Source organism: Thalia democratica, chromosome 9, assembly GCF_965202585.1.
Source record: "Thalia democratica chromosome 9, ktThaDemo2.hap1.1, whole genome shotgun sequence".
Lineage (NCBI taxonomy): Eukaryota > Metazoa > Chordata > Thaliacea > Salpida > Salpidae > Thalia > Thalia democratica.
This window is the reverse complement of record NC_139173.1, coordinates 21,570,918-21,585,930: the sequence shown is the minus strand read 5'-3', so window position 1 is coordinate 21,585,930 and position 15,013 is coordinate 21,570,918.

Below are 15,013 nucleotides of genomic sequence, written 5' to 3'. Positions count from 1 at the left end.
TTTATTTATAATGGTTTTCAACGTTAATATGTTGGTAACACAAAACTACTTTTAAATCATAATAACATGAGTACCATTTAATACTACAGCCACACTAAAACATAAATATCAAAAAAAGATTTAAACTAATATTTGGTTTACAGTGAGTTGAAAAAAACATTTGCTCAAATTATACATTAGAAAAAAAACAGGTGTTATTTTTTTTATTTTGATGTGGAAATAATCACCTAAAAAACAGATTGCTTCACTCAAAACGAGAACTCAATATCCATCATTGTCTTTACAGCGTCTGACATTTAACAAAAAGCAAGAAATTTTTAACAGCATATTATGCTGAATATCGAAAATATAAAAGCGTGATTGACAGTCCTGTGGTCGAGATTATTTCATTGATAAGAATGATATTTTACAAGTCTCGAGGTTTTTGAAACGATACAGACGGCTCAAATAAACTTATTCACTTTTTAATTTCCGGAGCGCTTTCTTACAGATATGAATATAGATTAAACTTGTTAATGCTGTGGGTTGTTCGATCGTCTCAATTTAAACTGCGAGTAAGTTTATTTCAAGCGGTGTTACGAATAAGTGCTTTGTACGAATGTTTCTAAGAAATTTAGAACACGATTGATTTTTAAGAACCTTTGTTTAGTTTATTAAAATTATGAGATATTTGTTTTTTGAATTTTTTAATAAGAAACAATAAAGTTTACATTTGTATGTTAAAAACAATAAAAGTATTGTAAACAAGTTTTAGATGTGGTGTAGATATTTATTTAGCAGTACATAGAAAATACTTATTTAATATTTTACAAAATAAAAAAAATAAGTAAAATTAAAGAAAGCTTATCTAGAAGGTTATAGTTTAATATAGTTTTATTTCTTTAAATTCTAGTATTTAAATTATGAAACACAAGTACTATTTTACAGCTCGATGAAACAAACTAAAAGTTGTTAGTTTTTATTTTTCAAATAGTTTGAAAAATAGCATTGATGTTTTCTTTAAAAACTACAAAAAAAACACAACTATGAAAATAGGCTTTTAAAAACTTTTTTGAACTATGATCGTAATTTAATAGAAAAAAGTCTTTAAAACTAATTTGTTGAGTACTTTTTAAACTGTTTTTACTAAGTTTAAACGAAGCTGTTTTTTGTATCTTATTATCTAATTTATCATATTAAAGAAAATTTAAGTTATCTATTTTATTGTTCATAAAATTATCAATGAAATGTGAGATGCATTGTTAATAAAATATAATTGTTTTAGATAAAAACAGTCGAACCTTTCCGTGAGGTCGAGAAAAGAGGCAATTTCGATCCTGCGGGGTCGACACAAGTATCGATTGTAGTTGAATTCTTTTTCCAGCTCCAACAGCTGATTGTTCGTGTAGGCTGTCCGCAACCTTCTCGATTTCCCGCTAGATCGCACTCCTTAAAGACAGTAATAAGTTTTTAAAATAAATCAGAAATTTTTAGATTATTTTATATGCGTTCAACCAATTTTTTTCGTTATCGGTAAACTGTTATAGTGAAGCAGAGTTTACATTTCAAAATCAAATGCTTCAAAGTTATAGAAATTCTAAACGTTGCTTCCTAACTTTTCCTATAGATTTAAAACTAGTTTTGTTTTAATTGAAATAAAACGAATACTTCTTTTTTACAAGATATGTACGAAAAATTTTTGGTTACTTTATCTAAATATATAGTAATGATAAGAGTAAAAAAAAAATAATTTAGATAAAAATCATCTTTAGACAACTATTTGTGTAAATAGTAACCTAAAATTTGTATTAAAAATAATAAAATTTTGTTGTTTACCTAATATCAAAAATGATATATATATTTTTTTTAATTCTTCAACATCTTCTTAGTTTTTACACAGTTTTAGTTACAGAAATAAAATAAAATTGCTAATAATGAGATTTTAGTTTTATCAATACAATGACAAAATATTTTACAAATTGTAACATAAAATCATATAGCATATCTATTTTACTTAAATCTAAAACTTGATACTGTAGGTATACAATTACGTTTGTTTATTCTTCATTTCTACTTTGTTTACTTTTTGAAATGTTATACGGTGATCTAACTTTGATTACCTTATGTATCAGTTACTTAATACAAAATTAGGTCGCACCGTATTTTATTTTTTGCTTTTCAATGTTTTAAGCTTAGAAAAGTTTTCAGTTTTAAACAGTATTCTAATAAATAAATAAACAGCTAAAACAGTTTAGAAAAATTAAAGTATATATCAGTAAAAATTTGACTATGCAATAAACTTACAAAGTTTAAGGCGACCTATTGTCTTACTATTTTCAAAGTTAATAAATTTATTTCCTGATTTTAGCTCATACTTAGAGTTTGTTATATTGTGATGTGTAAAATAAAATTTTACAAAAAAAATTATCTTTGAGTGTTATCCATAGAATTTTTTGTTAAGCCAAGTATTTAGTAGTAAAACAAAACCAGAAAATTGTTTTACAAATACGTAAGACTGGTATGAACAAACTTTTTATTGTCTTTGCGTTCTTTTTTACACTGAACAAATGTTATATTTAACCATTTCAGACAAAAATTATTGCATAAGTTAAGACCTCCCACAACGTTTTAACAAAATACTAAAAAAAACTTTCAATACTTGAAATATATACAAACTTATATTTTAGTAAAGCGTTTTTGGTTGTTATTGTTCCTGGTCCCACTGTAAGACTGTTTTAGATAAAATAGTAGCATTTAATCTTTTAAAAACACTATATTTAAACAATTTATGGTAGTACGATATTACTATCTAGCAAAAACTTACTAATTTTTATTATGAAAATGTACAAATTTTAACTGTTGTAATTTTTTTTAAGTGTATTTTTCCAATTCTGCTTGCAGCAAATTACACCAACCGCCAGTGAGCATTTCAAAAAAAAAAAATCCTCAAAACAAGCTTACAACTAACGACAAAAGTCTCTTAAGACAATTTTCATATCACATTTTCGAATATTGAAAAAAAATTGAAACGTGCAGACGTTAGGCACCGCTGATGTAATTAAAGTTTAAGTTTTCTTTGGCAAGTCTCCAACAGTTCGAACCTGGAGTTCCTTGTGTGTGGCGAGGCAAACGAGTGGAAAGAGGATGGAGCCACAAAGTAGCTACAAAATGTGTGCCACCCAGTAGTAATTTACAAAATTTGTTTGCGTAATTCGGTTAGATTTCAATAACTTTAAAGTTTTCTTTTTATTTTTCAAGTTTAAGAAAAAAAATTAAAACGCTTTTTTGTGTTATGTACACAAAATGTATTTTGTTTCTACTTGTTTAAGCGGTATTTAGAAGCAAAAGTTTTATCTTAAAGTTGAATTCAAAAGTTGTCTTGTAAGAAAACGTATTTTGTCCATGTTATAAGAAAAGAAAATTTATTAGTGGAAATTTTATTAATCGCACATAAAAAATTAAAAGCTTACAAAAGTATTGAAAACGAAATACTTTCTTATTTTTATTAATATTGTAACTTTTAACTTGTTTTAATTTCTATTTTTAACTTACTAAGTTAATAGAAAGATTCAGATAGTAAAAATTGTTATTTAAGAGAATTTCAAAGGTCAAAAAAGATTATGTGGACTTCATCACTCATTTTCCATATACTTCGGTGTATTATTAATTCATGGCTTTTCTTTGAAGTTTTAAGATAAATTTCGAGATTAAAGTGCAAAACATAAAAAAGTTGTTGTAGTAAAAGAGACAAAAGGTGAACAAAGATAACTCCAGTTGCTTTGACCAAAATGTTTATAACTAAATATATTTTAATCAACTTTTTAAGTTAATAGATTGTTAAAAATGCTTTTAACATAAATAAATTAGCAAAGCTCTTGAAATTGTATAAACTATTTAAGTATAGTAACAACTTCTAAAACAACTATGATTTCAAATGCTGTATAAAAGTTTTAATTGTTAAAAAAACCGTAAAAAATAACATTGAAACTTTGATGAGTGGTTAGCAGGTAATAAATAGTATTCCATAAACATATCAAAAATATAAAATATTCAAAGTATTGATAGTTTTGTATGACATAAAATAACTATATTTCAAAACGTTTTGTTGAATTGCTGTGAACAAGCATTTTTATTAAAAATTATTAAAGATATTATTCTTGTAAATTACCAATTCTGAAAATGCAAAGGTTTACAGGTTGAATTACTGTTTAGCGTTGTAATCGTTTCAATCAGTGTCAATTACTTTATAGGTAACCTTTGTATATATATATATATATAGCTTGAGTAAGTCAACTTGTATACAAACCATACAAAAAAACTGATGTCTTTATAAATTTGTATACTGAAGATGGCTTTTTTAAATTACTTTCTTAATTAACGAAATATACAAAAACGTAAAAGCCAATATATCTACGCGAACAATAAACCTGTCAAGAACCAATAAGCGTAATTTCACGAGACAAATAAACGACCAACTTCGATTTGCAAAACCCAATGTAACGATTTAATCGCGCATGACATAAACTGCTTAAAAACTTGCAGCAAATAATAAGGCGCGCGATTGCAGAAAATTTGATTACAGAAAAAATTGTATCTGCCCCGAATAATCAATTAATCACAGTTTGCTATTTCAAGCCGAGACTCCCTGCAAAGATTATTTCAAAGGAAGATACAAAAGAAGTGACTTTTCTTAGGTGGTCTCCAAGCTTATTTCGCAGGCCTCTGGGCTTACCGAACGAGATAAAATCAGCAATATATGTTTTTTATTAAAAAGTTACCGCAGTGGTTGCGAATTTCTTTTATTTTTCATTGTAACATGGTCCTTCTTAATGTTTTTAATGTACAAAATTCTCATGAAATATTGCAAAAAACAAATACTTAGAGTAATGAGTTGCCCTGTTAAAAGAAAGTAGTTCTCATAAAAACCTTTAGAATTTTTTTTTCAAAACGAGTATTTTTTCATTATAGTGATTTGCAACTTATTTTGTTACAGACTTTAAATCAACTAATCTTCGAGGCTGGGAAATTTAAGAGTTTATACTTATAACTAAAAATAACTATATATGTCCATAAATTTCTTTAAATTAAGTAAAAACATATTTATGTTTAGAGTGTTGACTATTTGTTTAGTAAAATATTAATAAACACTTAAGACTTTTTTTAGCAATACTTTTTAACGCTAGGGTTAGCATCTAAACATTAAATAAATCATAAAAATTAAAAATAACATTTTGAATTTTTTGTTAGTAATATAATGTCTTTTTTATAAAATTTTTAAATTTTTAAATAATCTTTATTTTCTAACCGTTCAGTATAATTTAAAAAGAAAAATGTTCTATATAGTTAAAAAAAAAATTGTTTTGAAAAAAAGTTGTACTGTATGTTTTATACCAATGTTTTCTCAAAATAATTAAGTGAAAAGTAAAGAGAAATCAAGTTCAAAATAAGATTTGATATTTTGTAGAACTCGGCCAATTAAAGATGCATTCGACCATAAATACAAGGCCAATTTCAAGTAGAAGCTTAATTAACCTTGAATATTGTTTTAAATGTTTTTCTATGTACATTTATAAGAAAATGTTTTGTTTTGCTTCCTGGTACATTGTTTTGATACAAACAAAACTGGCATGTACACTTTTTTGTAATGTATCTATATTTATACTAAACTGTTTTAGTCAAAGATGTGAAAATTAAAAAGATCTTTTAGCTGAAAGAATTTAAAAGCTCCGCATTTTTTAAACAAAACGTTTGTGCTTACAAAATAAAAACAAAAAAACTTTGCTAATGCTAAACATATTTTTATTAACTAGTTTCTCTACTACCTTATATCAGAACATCTCTGGTACAGATATATACAATATTAAACGAATAACGAAAAAATTAAAGAAAATATGTTATTAATCATCTAATCGATTCACTTTTTACCATACTACTACTGCTAGGATTATTATTAAATAGCAATAAAAAAGTTTGTAATCTTTAGTCATCATTAGTTACTTCTTACCGCAACTTACAACATTTAGCCTACCTAAGAACAAGTTTTCAATATAAAGTTTTACTTATTTTAGGTATGATTGTATAAAAAGTTAATTTTTATAAAAAGGTTTATTAGATATAAATAGTACAAATATAAAACTGTTTGCGAAAGAGTTATTTCGGTTTGGTGAAAACTTTAATCATTAAGTTTTTTTAAACTTTCAAAATTTGATATGGTCATAAAAAGTTTCTTTCCTTTATTAACTTTTTTGTTAATGATTTTTAGGACTTTAAAAGCTTTTAAACATACAGTTTTTAATCATAGCTGAACAGGTTTTCGTTATTACTAAGTTCTGTAAATCGAATTTCTGTAAAATTACAAGCTATTGCTTAGCAAATGTAGTTGTATAAAAGCTTCATAAACTTCACTTTTTTGTTCAAAACTTTTGTTATACATTTAAACATATATTAAATAGCATCTAATGTAAAATTGTTTTATACGAAGTTTCTACAGCAAGATAATTTTAAACAACAAAAACTAACAACTATATTTTTAAATTTTGTTGTGTTTTTTAAAGCTAGCTTCAATGTGTACAGGCCGCATGCCCACCCAAAAGTATGCAAACGCAAAAGAAAAAACACAAAAAAAAAGACTCAAAGCAAAACGGTTTAACGGGATTATGCATGGTAATTCGCATAATCGAGGAAATGTTGCCAACACCAACAGAGCGCGCAGGTCACAACAAACACGCGCCCAAAATAGAAAGCGTCGCAACATCGAATCATCAAGAGATGTCCCAGCGCCGTGTAATCTCGAGAAAACAGAGAAAAGTTATCTGATGCCCTCATTGCCGATTCTCTGTGTTCTCGATGCTTTCTACAGATGGAAGCCGCCGACCCGTTATCGTGCGCCCGACAACATCTCAGCTGTGCGCATCTGACAACGGAGCGCTTTCAAATGTCACCGCCGCGATTGATTGATGACTTTTCAGCAGATAGCCGATCGGCGGCGCGAGATCAAACGAATTGTCCCCGGGCGAAACGGCAAGTTCGCTGCAGCGTACCAGCGTTCAGAACACTCGAGGTCCTGCGATGAGGGCAAGAAGCAGCGCGCCATCTCTAAAGAAGCAAAGCAGGTGCGCGTGAACTTTTGACCCTTTCATTTTGTTTTCCGTTCTACCTGCGGTCGGCATTCTCCCAGCTCAACTGCACGCTGGTGATTAATGCGCACGAAATTTTTTTCGAAGGGTGATTTCTAGATCGGTTTCGGCGTGAAAAATTAAACTAGGGTTGAGAAAAAGCTTGCAGGTTTAAGCATCGTGTTTGATTAGTGTGAGTATTTGCTAATTGCTGCTTCCGATTGGGTGAAAGCTTATAGCGTGTTTATGTTTTGGTTACCGTTAATAGCTTGTTGCAAGTTGTTTTTAAGTACTTGTATGTGAAAGAAGAAATTAATCATTATTATTTTCACAACGGTTTATGTGTAGATGTCTTAAACAACCATAGTTTTGGTTTACAAACGTTTCTCGCTTACGCGATGATCACAAGCAAATAAACTAATAAGTACCAGTGGATAAACACTGTATATAGTCTAGCTATAGACCATCGCGTTAGCGAGAAACATTTGTAAAGCAATAAACTCAGTAGAAATTTTGTTTTAATCATATTCATTTAGGCTCCTTTTGTAAGTAGCTCTCTAAATTGTCTAACTCTCAAAATAAATAGGGTTATACATAACTTTATTAGTCAATTTTAAAAAATAAAAATATTTTTCTAGAAAACGTCTTCAATTATTTTTATATAAAAAAACTGATAACTTTATCATTTTATTTTGCTTTATGACTTTCAAATAACTTTCATTTTTCAATATCACTCAAAAAATGTTCAGCTTACTTAAAAATGTTAAATTTTGAGTTATAAATAAAACATAGAATAATTTTAAAGTTGTACTTATGCTTTTAGCCAACTACTTTTATTACACAGAGAATTTAAACCATCAGTGATTTTGAAAAATGCTAGACAATATATCTAGCTATGTAAATTGTACACCTTCTGGTAATTTAAAGATAAAATAATGAGAAAATGATTTGAGCAATGCACTTAAAGCTCGTTCATCGGTATCAAAATAAGCTTTCAACAAAAGTGTTAAACGTTTCAACTTTTGATCAGCGACCGCTGTGTTTATTGAAAAACAGTTTGTAGGATAAGATTAAAAGTGTCTTAAAACAAAGTCCACTGACACTAGTGCTAATCATTTTCCTTGCTCTTAGGCCGAACCGTGAAATTCGGGTCAGCTTCAAAAGGCTGAATTTATAAATAGAACGTTTGTGCTAAACTACCTCAATGCCGTAATAATCAACTGAAGTTTTTTGTACAAATTTTCATAACGTAATAATACACTCGAAAACATATTCAATATTAATATTACGGTTTACAATCTACGTTTCGAATAAAAGTTTCAGTTACAGTATTTTTTTTTTAAGAATCTTATTTTTTGTTTTAATTACTACATAAAAATTAACTTCAAAAGTTTGTATGGTCGGAATTATGTTTTTTATTTAATTCAATTCGAAAAACTAACTTAAGTTTTCGATTTGTTTTGTTTCAAAGTTATATAAAATGTAAGTAAGTTTAAATAATTTTATACTAAATGCTTTTTGTTTAGTTTATCTTAAAAACTAAGTTACCTGTGAACTGGTACTAAAACAAGTAAAAATACATATATATATATATATATATATAACTTACAATTAAAGTACCTTGCTAAACCTAAACAGATTACATACGAAGTTTAAAATTTTGTTCACTTAAACAAAAATTTTTCGACTAAAATAAGTATGCCGAAAGATGTATATGCATAAACGTATTTTATAAATTTTTATGACTTTTTGTTTAATTTTTATTTTTTATAAGAATTTTTTTTTCAAGCAAACTTATTTTTTTTACTTCTTTGTTAAGTTTTTTAAATATGTTACCGAGTCTTAATAAACTAACTTTTTCAGCTATAACCTAAGACTTAACATTAGTTTGTAATAGCTCAGTTAGTATAGCTTGTTAATTTAAAATGTGTTTGAGTTCTTAAGAAACAACTATTGCAGTAATATGCATTTATTTTTTTAAATAACATCAATATTATGACCTATGGTTACATGACAATTCAAGTTCTGAAAATTCAAACTCAAACAACTCAAATTTCTATTTAAAAAAAAGTTTTTAGGCCACATCTCAAAAACAAGTTAGTATTTGAAAAACAATTTCATTTTGGTCTAAAAAGATAGGTTATAATGGTTTTAAAAACATCTGAAAATCTATTTATAAAAACTGAAAAATAATAAGTATATATTTTAGTAAGTTTTAAAACTTATTCTAGCTATATTTAAAAAATTGTTTAAACTCGAAAAAAATAAGCAAAAATATTCTTGTAGATCTAATTAGTTAAACTATAATGGTAGAATGTTGATTTTTTTAATTTTATTCTAATACTCACCAAAAGTATAATTATTAATAGCACAGCATTATTAAAATTTTAACTATTGGAATTTTAATTGTCTTAACTTGGATGGTTGTGCACTCGAAACCAATATATGAAGTGTTAGAAAAAAAATAAAAGTTGAAAATATCTTATTTCTATCGACATCCTAAATTAAAAGTCCAGGATTCTATCTATAAAAGTTATGAAAATAGTAATTGCTTTATCTTTTATAATCCATTGACTTCAATATTTGTTTTATCAACGATATAGTGATAAAAAACTCAAGTTTAGCAAACGTTTTTTTTTACATACACAGTTTTAAAATTGTTTTTATTTGAGTAGTTCAATTTCTTCAAAACAGTTCTTATCGAAACATCAGTCTAGCGGTGTCGACTTTCAACGATGATATCAGTTACAGAATAAAAGAGCGAAAACTATTTCTTTTTTATTCTTCACCAAAAGCCATTACCAACTTCTAAGTCAACCCAGAAAGTGGGACGTTTTACATGTGAAAAAATCTCCACCGAGACTACATTAAGTGAGTGGAGGTCTAATTTTCAGGTCTTACTTTACGTTTTATCATTTCATTTTCTCAGCAATATTTTTTTTAACTATAACCTCAATGACTTTGTGCTTTTTTTATACAGCTAAATTTTGGATTATGCAAAGTCAACAAAATAAGTTTGAAAGCCAAAAGTCGTATTCTACAAATCTTTTACATCAGAAATATACGGTATTATAGACATATTTGAGCTTTTTACTAGAACTCTAAGACTTTATTAAGCTGATTGTGAGAAAACCATTTGCAAATTTTAATATAAAACTAACTCTGTATAATACTTAAAATTTAGAAAACCTTTTTACAGCGCTAGTACTTTTAAATTTCAATATTTTTATAAAATGTCTTACAGCAAAGCAAATATTCATTTAATTCAATCAAACTTTCTTACTCTTACCGATACTAATTTCAAAAACACTCCACCTTGTAATTCATTGTAAACTTTTATATTTTTCTAACATATCAAACAACTAACTTTTGAAGTCGGAGTTGCCGTGGCGCGGCTTGGTCATCATGACGTCATCGTTCTTCACCCACGGGTACACGGGGAAGTCCTTGTTCATCGGGTGCCCCATTGCCACGTGACCGCCGCCGATGACGTCACCCATCTTGCCGTCCACCGCCGCGCCGTACGGCTGCAGGCTCCGCGGGTAGCCGCTCGAGTCGAACATCAGCGCGGGGTCGGCGGGCGAGATGGCGGGGTGGCCGGGGTACCAAGGGCTCTGGTGGGGCATCACGGGGTAGGAGGCGGAGTGGTCGATGGGAGGGGGGTAGGCGATCGGGTCGCACCTCATCTGCTGTCCGAACATCTCGCTCTTGTTCGACCCGTTGTGCTGATCGAATCTTTGGCCGTTGGCGGGGCGAAAGTTTGCCGCGGAAGGGGAAATTTCCTCGACGTCGCCGACGCCATGTTGCTGGCTGAGAGTGCCGCTGTCGTGATTGGTCGCCGGGCTGACGTTGGCGCTGGCCGACGGGGGCGGCTGGAAGTAGCCGTTCTGGTGGAACTGGTCCGCGGCGTTCGTGGACGGTCTGGTTTGCGGAGGGGGGTAGTGGGGCAGGGAGGCCAGGTTGGCGTGGATCGGGAAGTCGTGGCTTTTTGTGACCGGGTTGTAGAACGTTGTGGAGTGGTTCGACATTGTTTTGCTGCTTTTTTATTTTATGCTGTAGGATTTTATTATTAGTTTTATGTATAAAAGCATGTTAATTACTGAACAAAAAGGTTAAAGCTTGAAATTATTTTAACTGATTTTTCCAACTTTCAAGAAAGTTTCTAAAAGGATGCTAAAAAAAGTACACTTACTAAAGAAAAGTTTGTACAAGAAATCTAAGCTTAAAAACCGTTTTGTTCATTGCTTTTTTCGACTCTTTTCGAAACACAATAAAAATTAAAGCAACACAATAAGTTTAAGGGTGAAGATTTTAAAAAATCTATGAAAAGTTTTAGTTTGTTGATTCTAAAGTTATCTGCAAAACTTTTAAGAATGAAAAAGTATTTTCTATTGAAAACTTAGAAAGTAAAAGGAATATTTTACACCTTTGAAGTATTTTTTACTTTTTTTTACACTAAATAACTTCGACAACTAACAAATTCTAAGGATAAATTACTAAATTTAAATTAAAGTAATAAGCATACAGAAATATTTAACATTTTAAAGGAAAATAGTTAAAAAGTTATAGTGTAAAATGAGAGTGAAATAATTTCGAAAACGTGGTTAATTTTTTATATTACCATTAAAATCACTTGATATGCGTTTTATTGTTCTGCTTGTTACGACTCATTAAATTGCACTACTATTCAAAGCACAGTGTATTGTCGCAAAACCTTGTATGACACAATAACAGTACAACTCAAGTCAACCGATTAAAATCTATAATAAGTCGAGCCACACCAAGTGCTGAGAAATGAAACTCTTATAAATAATTTAGCATCTTTTGTGTTCATACCTTTTGTTTTGTGTACACAACTGAATCAACTATTTTTACTCGTTTATGTATAATTGAATACGTAATTATATACTTTTTTAGCCAATTTATTAATACAGATGAGATGAAAAACTCTCAGCATCTAAATTGTAAAAGACAAAACATTTTGAACGGGTAAAAAATAAAGAAAGACTTCTTTAGTTACTACAAGAGTTAAAGTAGGTATACTTTTTTGTTTATCTTTCGTTGAAAAAACTAAAAGAAAACTAACTGAAATATTTAAAACTTTTAAAAGTTACTTTTCATTTATAAATGCACAAAACTAATGAAAAAATTAAACTGTCTAGCCTGCATTTATCTATTAGTTGTGACTTATAAAAAAAATTATTGATTGAAAAGTATATTTTTAAAGCTATGTGTTTATAATGTAAGGATTTTAGTAGACATTTTGCTAAAGTTAAAAGTTTTTGTTTGACTTTATCAATTTTTAAGTGCGGTAATAAATAGTAACTATGTTATTTTAGTAAAACAAAAAAACACCTGTAAGTAGCACGGATGTAAAAAATACTATATTTCTGTAAAATAATTCTTAACAATAATAAAATGTATAGGTACACTTTAGAGATTTTTTATACAAAATATAGATATTTTAATAAAGTTGTATACTAAACAATGTATAACATTAAAAAGACTACTTAGCTAATTTCGTTATATTATTTGTTATACTTATAAGCTTTTGAGATACTATTTAAAATATTTTTTACTAATAAACAACAATGTAAGACTACTACATCAGACAATATTTTTAACTTATTTAGTTTTTTACGGTCATTTAAAATACCTATCAATGTTTGTAAGCACCAATGCATTAAATTGTACTCTAACTATTGTTACTTTAACTTTAAAATAAATTAAAGATTTTAACTATAAATAAAACTTATTTGTTTTGCAAAACAACCTTTGTTTCATTAGAATATTTTGTTGTTGTTAAACATATATTTTATTGTGAATTTACTTATCAGAGGTAAAGGACTAACTTATCTTTAGTTTTGGAGGTGTTATTATTTTAAGTAAACACATTTTTATAAAGAACTATACTTAAGTAACTTTTGCTAACTATTCAAAATGTTTTTTTTATTTAGATCAAAATAACTTAAAACTCAGTTTAATAACGAAAGGTCTAAAAGGTAAGGATTGTTAAGCAATGTTTAATTTAAACATGCGCCGCCATTTTTTAAATTCAAACTAACTAAAATGCTGTAGGCCATTTTGTGTTATGCGCGTAAAATCATATTTGTTTACAAAGAGTTCATTAATCATCTTTAATTTACATTTAAATGCATAGTTTAATTGAAAGAGTCTTTATAGTCTATTTGTTTTATATTGTAACTAACAATGTTCTATAAGGAATTGTTTTAGAAACACTTTTTTTTTATTGTAATTAATATTATTTTTCTAGTTTGTTGTGTTTATTATCTAGCTTTTTTTAACTTACAAAATATAAATTGATATTTTTTATATATAGATAATTTTTTTTTTAAGTTAACTCATGTTAATAAATTTTTTGATGTATTATATTTATAATCTTCAGCTTTTAAATTTTTCTGAGTTTTTTAGATAACCTTAACAGAACTTTCCATTAATTTTACAAAAAGAAACAATCAATTTTTTTTAATAAACAACTTTTTTTACAAGAATTTCTTATTTACTAAATAAAATAAACCCATAGGTAAAACATAAAAGTTAAAAACTTTTACTTCTTCGGTATTTTGCTTTACTTTAAATCAATACTTAAGTTATTTTTACTACAACTTATTAAATTCGCATTAAAATTATGTACTGAAATTTTAATCCTATCAAAAATGTTCGGTGTTTGTTAGAGAAACAAAGTTTTCTGTTATACATATACAAACTTAAATTATTTTTAAACTGTTACTAAAGATTATTTTTCCGCAACTTCATACTATTATATCTACTGTTAAAAACTTACATGTTTTTTTTTGAGACATAATACATTACAGTGATAGTTTTTGGACTTTAAAAAGCTTAGCTTTAGTAGCATTTTAATCTAGGAAATTTCAAAGATAGTGTTCAGTTTAGAAAGTTTTTTTAAAGTGTTTATATAATTAAACTATTTAAGTATGCAAGTTCAATAACATAACATGTTTTTTATCTGAATGAATTCATACATGAAGAAAGTTTTTTATTTAGTAAAGGACTTTAGTATAATGATCTGTTATATATAAGTATAAATGAAACCAATTTCAAATTTTATTTCTTTTGTCATCTGCCTAACTCTTTTATTAGTTAGTTCAAGTTAAAAAGTATATTTCTAATTAGTATGGCAAAAAAGTTGACACTATCTTCTTAAGTATAAAAAAAAGTATACACCTTTTAATGTTTTTAGCTACTTAAAGTCAAAAAAACTTATTAAGTAAAACAAGAAAGGTCTTAACTAAACTAAAATTTTTAGTTTTTTTTTATCATAAAGACCTTTGTGGATAAGGTGACTACATTTAAGCTGTTTATATTTTGTATGTTTTGTATTTCAAAAAAGAGGTACTAGTCTTATTTAAGTATAAAATAGAATCGTAAATTTACAAAAGCTTTCGTCATATACGTGACCTCAAACGCTATTTATAAACTATCTTAAAAGGTTATCAGCTCCCATAATACATAGAAGCTGTAAGTTATTTTGGATTTGGTATTACCTAGAAGAGTTTCTTAAACAATTTTCAGTTGTGCACAAAATGTGCATAGAAATGGTTATACGGTGCACAAAAAATATTGTTATAAAAAATTGTTTAAAAAGCTTCGTATTCTTTTTTTAATTTGTTTATCCTGCTTTTTCATTCATATTTTTTAGCATAACTCATAATTTCAGTTTAGCATAAATTACCATTAAACCAAAATAACAGATTTTCATTAATATGTATCAATCATCTTGTTTTTAGATAACAATCATCAAAAAAGTTTACGGACTGCATTTATAATTCAAAAAGATTTAGAGACCAATTAGTTAAAATACAGCTTTGTTTTAGCCATGCTACTCATTCTAAATAACAGTTTTATAAAGTTTGTTACTTATATTTTATTTAAAACGG